The sequence below is a fragment of the Convolutriloba macropyga genome, unplaced genomic scaffold, assembly GCF_964194025.1.
Source record: "Convolutriloba macropyga unplaced genomic scaffold, txConMacr16.3 SCAFFOLD_4284, whole genome shotgun sequence".
Lineage (NCBI taxonomy): Eukaryota > Metazoa > Xenacoelomorpha > Acoela > Convolutidae > Convolutriloba > Convolutriloba macropyga.
Window position 1 is genome coordinate 14,871 of NW_027449453.1, and position 7,363 is coordinate 22,233.

Here is a 7,363-nt window from a genome sequence, read left to right on the forward strand (position 1 = left end):
GACCCTGTAATTTGGGCGTAAAAAAAACTGGGGGGGGGGGCAAAACAGAACAGATCCGAAAAATCTTATAAATAGTTTATTTCATAAAAATTTTCTCTAGAAACTTGTGTGATCTTTTTAGTTCAATTCGTTATAAAATGTATACCCAAGATACAATTTCTTCCCTCGACACTATCTGAGCATAAAATTGATTCGGTTAAATGGCAGTGTGAACTCTTTCCCTCCAATAACTTGGCCTGAAGTGATAACTACACTAACTTGGGGCTAGATATAATCTGATAGGAGTTTAAACCTCTGCGGGTCTTTTTCAACTGCGCAATTCGACATAGGATAAACTAACCATTTCGCTTCTACTTTTATACTTTTGTAGCCGGTAGTTGATTTCTAACTTTATACTAACCAGCTTTCAATCACACAGATTATAAATCCTGTTAAACTCTATCCCTTTCTTTCTAATTTCACTTTCTAGCTTTCTTTTCCTTAATTTCCCCCTTTTTCCCAGTTGCTGTCTTTCCCCCACTCGTAAAGTGAACGCTGGGATAAGAACTAAACTGATTCTTGAAACTAATAATTCAAACAGCTCTTAAGCGGCGGGCTCTTTAAAATAACATTTGAAAGTTTTTATGAACCCTAAACTCAATGGGCAAAAGTAGAAACAAGCGGAAATAGACCTTCTGTTTTAATTATTCACACTTTGTTGGAACTTCCATTCAGTTTTATATTTCGGCACATTTCAACCAAATCAACTCTTATTTTCTGTTACTATGTGTGGAAAAAACGCACACATGCAGATAGACAGGTATACATTTTTACAATAGTGTATACTTTTTGAAAATCCGTCTGGAATCGTTAATTAAAACCTCAAGTCTGCTATTACTAACGTTATTATAAGATAGGGTGCGAGTTATAGTTTTAATCCAAATTGAAGCCTCAACAATTTCTAAGGATAAGCCCATAATATAACTGTGAGGGTATAGAGTTGTCAATTGTCAATCACACAGCTACCTTTGTTTGTTTGTTTACAGATCCCGCCTCTTGGGATTATGGGGCTAACTGGGGTTCGAACAGTCTGGGAAATCTGTGTGGTGTCTTTGGGCTGTGGAAGCGTTCGCACGATTAGTGAGAAATTTATCAGTTTTGAAGTTGCTGACATGCGATTGTTATGTGTAATGGATAGTTATCCTAGCATTGTGTGACTCATGAAAAATGGTGAGTTGTTTCAAAAGTTTTTAGTTTCACGTTTTTGAGACAAAATGTTGCAAATTTACATATTTGTCTTTCAAGTGTTTCTTTTTGGCTTTATTTTACGACAGAAATATTTCACTTAATTAAAATTCTAGAAAAACTATGCCAGAAGATGTGAGCTGATGACATTAGCGATGTAAACGCGATCATTTATTTGACCGTATTCAGAGTTATCTTTTGTAGTCTATGCCCTTCCCGTTAATATTGGTACTCGTACCGAACTCCCAGTATTAATCAGTACTGGGCAATTGTAAATGCAAGTCTCCCATGTAGTATAATTTGCTCGCTTTCTCACTTGAAATTTGTTTCTTTCAAGCGTATTTTAACGGCACAAAAGACAAAAGTTTCAACAGGCAAAGTGGCACAGTAAGGAGAACAAACAGCTTGTGAGAGGGACAGTATGGGTGCAATCCCCGTACGTAACTTTATTTTTGCACTTGCCTTAGGCTTGCCAAGTCTTGGCCAAGTCTGACAAGTCTTAAATGTGTTATGATCATAGCTCTGAATCAGTACTGATACCTAGACTTGGAATTACACTTGCCCAGTACTGATATTGACTGGGCGTTAAGTACGGGTAGATTTAAAAAATCATCGCTTTTTGCTCATGTGAGAAATAATTGTTCAGGTCACTTTTGGTGCAGGATAATCTCGCTTATGTCAATTCACAAATTTAAGATTACAATGGCAGTTTAAAATTTTGCTGAGATGATACGTTACGTTGCAAAAAAAAACATTTGCTGGATGAGTTTCATCCGAAAATTTCAACCTTTTGTTCCACCATGTTTTCATATTAGGGCTCTAAGAACGTGTGTGACAGAAAGCAATTTTTGTTCGAATTGGTTTTTATGGTGGAAAATATCCGTGATATTTATCCACGATGCCAAGCGTGGACAACAGCTACATGACCTTCTTAATTCTTGTCTACACCCACCAACCGAAATGGTCCCTTACAGTCCCTTACGCTTAACCGTAAGTAAGAGTGACGAAATCCACATTTTGTTCAGCTCTAATTTCCACAGTTAATGTCGCTCTTTAATCGTGAACATCGTTAACCTAAGGTAGACAAATTTAACAAAGTTGTTGTTCACAAAAGGCCATAGACCTCAAATTTTCCAAGAGTAAAGTCTGCAACGTAATTATTATATGTTATTATCGCATTTTAATAATCGTCGGTGGATTTTTACTTGTATCAGTGCATTGAGGATATCATCAAAAGGAGTTTATTGGTAGAAATATATTGGATTTTGACAGAAGTTTTAGATGACTTTCAAAACAGAAAATGTTCCTACCAAGCGTCAAAACATTGCAGTTTTTGTGGCCTTTGTTAGAATATGACATGTTTGTTTTTTTAACGAAAAAAATAAATTTGTTCAAATTAAATAGGATTTTGTGAAAGGCATTTTGATGTTTTATGAAGAGCGTCACTCACATAAAAATAGTTTTTATATATGTTTATCTGGATGGTTACGTCGCAAGGAACTTGTAAAAATGACGTATGTTTGTAAAAAAATCTTTCTATGACAAGAATTTTGACATAACATAATTATCATATAATGTCTAATATGATAACCGTCCAAGTGTGACTAGGGATGGAGGCAAGTAGCGGCAATTCAATAGTTTAATTAATTCACGATGGTCACTGGCAGGTACACTTAACTGTTATTCAACCTTTAAAAAAGTTTAATTGCCCTGAAAGTGTTTCATAGACCCCTCGCTTCTAGTTTTATTGACCAATTTTGTGCGTGACCGTTGCAATGGTTTTTGCTCTGAGGTCCTGGTTTTTTTCCGTGGTCCTGCAAAATCTTCCAGGCAAACTAATTGGGGACTTAAGTAAAAACATTTGCTGTGAAATTGACAAGTACAAACTTGATTTAGTTTTTCCATTCTTGCGAGCCGAACGTGCTAACCATTAAACCAAATCGTCTATACTCTAAAATTTTCTCCTGTGAAATCACACGATTCTTTCTTGTGTGATGAAATATACACGAATTTTCGTGTGACTGGGCGTTTGAGGAAGATAAGCATTTTTCAGAGGAAAGTTTTTTTTCTTGGGCTGTTTTTTTAGTTGTTGTATTGGAGAGTCATGAATTTTTCTTTTCAAACATGTAAATTAGTAACATTACCAAAAAGTTGAAGTTTACATGCCTTCAGAAAATTCAGGAATATTTATTGAAGTAATCAAATTATACATTACTCTTATGGTTATTAATTGATGTTACACTTTAAGCTGTTCGTTCCACTATATGAAAAAATAAGACATAAATGATCCTAGTTTGCTATCTATTGGAAGGTTTTCATGCTGACGTTGCAAAAACTCTGTTAAAGTTCTTTTGAAAAGAGTTTTGTTCACCGTCGCTCTTACGTTAAAGGGTAACTCATTCCATTTTTGTATGCTCTTCAAAATCAAACATCTTTTACTCTGCTTAGTAAACTTTTGCGTTCTTATTATCAGCTGTTTTGTCCGTTTGTTCTGTTTTAACTCTAGGCGGTTTGCACATTTTTTAAATTCTTCTGATAGTATCCTCTGATTGAAGTTTGTTTAGACTTTCAATATACTAAAGTTTGAAATAATTAATTCAGCTGATAGGATATGCGATTTGAGAAGTATATCACGACAATGATCGAATTTACGACACATATAACACACTTTTATGCCCCAATTAATCTGTGGATTTATACGCTGTATGTTTTTGCTGATAAAGTTTTTAAACAAACTCCATTGAATGACAAATGAAACAGGACTAAGGATTTAAAAACTTGCAGCCTTACTTCCAAAGGTATCTGGTTTCTCACCAGAAATAGTGAGCAGATGGCGGCCGCCATTTTTTTAAAACTACATTTAGATGTGCTTCAAAAGTCAATTTTGAGTCAACGTGTTTTCCTAGATAACAACAACTCTCAGCAGATTTTATTAAATTTCCGTTAAAAGTAGATTTTGATTCTAATTCGTCCATGGTAGAAAAATAAAGTAGTTTTGTTTTATCAGCATTCAAAGTGAATTGATTTTCCTTCAAATTACTGTCCGTTTTCTATCACAAATTTTAAATTTTTATTGCAATTGTTTCTTCTGGTTTATATTGACACAAAGTACTAGCATCGTCTGCAAATTGAACAAACTCAAAGTCACCTTTGATTTTTTTCTGAAAAATCGTTAACGTAGAGAAGAAAAATTAGGGGTCCTAATACTGTGCTTTACAGTATTCCATGATTAACGAAAATGTGTTCTGAGACCTCAGTGCCTGTTTTGAAGCATTGTGGCCTTTCTTCGAGAAAAGATTCCAACAAACTAACTCCAGGCTCAGAGAAGTTGAAGCAATCTGATTTTTTAAGAAGTATTAGTTCGAAATTGAATTGAAAGCTTTTGCAAGGTCTAACAAAATTGCTGCAGTGTTTTTCCCTTTGCTCTTTATTCAACAGATTGTTTTTATTAATGTGATGAATCATTTGGAAAAGGAAAAGCTTCTCAAAAAACTTAACAAAAGATTGTGTGACCGAAATTGGTCGATAGTTGAAAACTTGTGTTGTTGATCCGTTTTTTGTGAATGGGCGTTGACATATTCATGTTTTAGAATAGTTGGAAAGACACAGTTTTGAATACATTCATTAAAAATAAATTGCAGATGAGTACCAATTGCGTTTTTTGCCGCCTTTAAAGCCCAGGCATGGACAAATCCTGGACCCGGTGATTTATTTTTTTCTAAACTGTCAATGGTTTTGTAGATTTATTTTAAAATAATACTCTAAAATTGGATTTTTCCGAACAGTGGTCCAAATTATGGATATTGAGAGGAACGCAATCACCAGAATATTTGCTCATATCCGCAAAAGATTTTTTAAATGCATTGCAGATTGCTTTTTTGTCAACGGTCTTAACTCCGTCTGTTTCAATTTCAAACACATTAATACCTTTTTTGGTTTCCTAATTTTTTATTGATAAAATTCCATTTCTGCTTCGATGTTTCACACTGCTTAAAAAAATTAACAGAATAGTTATGATGTGCATCTTGTAGTTTTCGGTTCACTAGGGTACGGCATTTTTTGAACTCGTCAAAAACATCGTAGATTTGAGAGATTTGTAATGATTGCACAAATGATGTTTTTCTGCTATTAATTTTTTGAGTTCCTTGGATATTCATGGTTTATTTATCACTTTTTTGTTTTATTGAGAAATCACAGATCTGTATAGGTGCATGTTGATCACGTACACATTGAAAAAATTCATTAAGTTTACTTAACATTTCATCACAATTTTTCTGTTGTTACATAGGCCGTCAGTCCGCAAAAGCCAAATCCCTGTTGAACTTCTCCCACGAGAAAAATTTCATGTTTTTTCGAAAAAAAACATATTTATCTTCGTTCCTCCCTATCATTTCTAAATTACTCTGATAAAATATGATGTTGTGGTCAACCTCAATGGGGGACAAACAAACTTTCTGTTCAACAATTTGAATTTTTTGTCATTAAGCAGTGATCGATAAGCGATTGATTAGTTTCGCTGATGCGAGTGGGAGTGTCAACATTTGTTGGGTTAAGTGCCAGTTCAGATGGAAAGTTATGAAGTAATTCTTTCTATTTTTTATTGAAATGGTGAATGTTGTAGTCACCAAATAGAAGAAGAATGTCCGAAAAGATTTTTACTCGGATTGTACTAAATGTTCACCAAACGTTTATCTTTCAGAGGTTCATCAATTTCGAGCCACATTGATTCAAAAAATTCGCATGAGCTATCTCAAATTCTTTCTGGCGTTTAACATTTAAGTGTCTGGGGATCCAAACTCCAACACCCCCACCTCGCTGGACTCCCGTTTGTTTTGATCGAGCTTTTTGTAAGAAAAGATGTTCATTACTAATATTGAAGTTAGCGTCCTGCTGTTCGGAAATCCGTGTCTCGGTTTGCGAATATTGTTGTTGAAGCAAATTCGAAAGGTCTTCAAACTTAATTTGTATGCTAGGCACAGTTACCTCTAATATTAAAAAACAAATTCTCATATCTTTCACATTATTAAACACGAAAAAAAATTATGAACGCTTAATCTGTTTTTTAAGTAATGAAACCCAGAAAAAATCAATCTAGATTAGAATTGACCGGTTTCCCGGCCTTTGTCAATTGTGTATCAGGCATTAAAGATGCACACATTTTCATCCAGAAGTTTGCGCCATGGCCAATAAACACTGAGCTACAAGACCTGAAGGATTGTGGTCAATGCATTCAAAGTATATATAGATATCATCTCAAAGCTTCTGTCAAGTTTATTCTGAACAAGCTTTTTTTGACAAGCTTATTTTTCACATTTATATATTTACACCTGTTTGTTCTTTTAACCAAACACATAACCAAAATTTAAAAAATGTTATTTTTTGAATTTTAGGTCTTCTGACTCCTTATCATCAAACGTTTCTATCTGCTAAACTGTTCAAATAAAACCGAAATGACACCTGTGTTATTCGTGACTATACTAATATTGTTCACTCTGAGAGGAGGACAGTGCAACCAAGTTGGCCTAATCCGGATACAGCCCCAGTTCCTAGCTCCTATTCCCGAGAACACAGACTTTCACATATCACTCAACTACACCCGACTCGTAAGTACCTACGTTGACCAAAACTATTTACTGCCAGGAGAAGAGTCATATATGGTAAAATGCAGACAAAAAAATCGACTGTATATGACATGGTCCTTTAAAAGTCATGAAAATTGTAGGGTCGTCATCACGAGTAGTCTTTTTTTTCCGTTCGTTTAGACGATAGCACAAAAGTTTTCGTAAATTGACATTTCGATTGCGCCTTTTCAACATCTGCTTGTGGAACAACCAGCCAGTTTTAGATGCCGACTTTCTCGAACAACACGTCCTGTTTAGCCAGAACGTTCTAAACCAGAAACACAATTCCGTCATGGGAAATATAGAAATTCTCTACTAACGAGTCCAAAACCTCTATAGATTGAAAAGTTCCAAAAAGGAAAGAGGCAAATTGAGCACCAAGCGAAGGTGAATTATGTGCAAAAAGTGGCCTAGCATAAAAGCATAAAAAACCCTTAGTCTAGATTGTTGACAAATTATTCAGACTTAAAAATTCGATGAGGTGGATTTTGTTTCCGTTAGTATTGTTAATAACTTCA

At 34.7% G+C, this 7,363-nt stretch overlaps 1 long non-coding RNA gene across 1 annotated transcript; it reads left to right on the plus strand.

Annotated features, from left to right (window-relative positions):
- The first annotated feature begins 306 nt into the window (after positions 1–306).
- Positions 307–6,804, plus strand: LOC142355041 (uncharacterized). The gene is made up of 3 exons (XR_012761155.1): positions 307–799; positions 1,026–1,209; positions 6,615–6,804. It is a non-coding gene; the product is annotated as an uncharacterized LOC142355041 (long non-coding RNA).
- Positions 6,805–7,363: the final 559 nt, after the last annotated feature.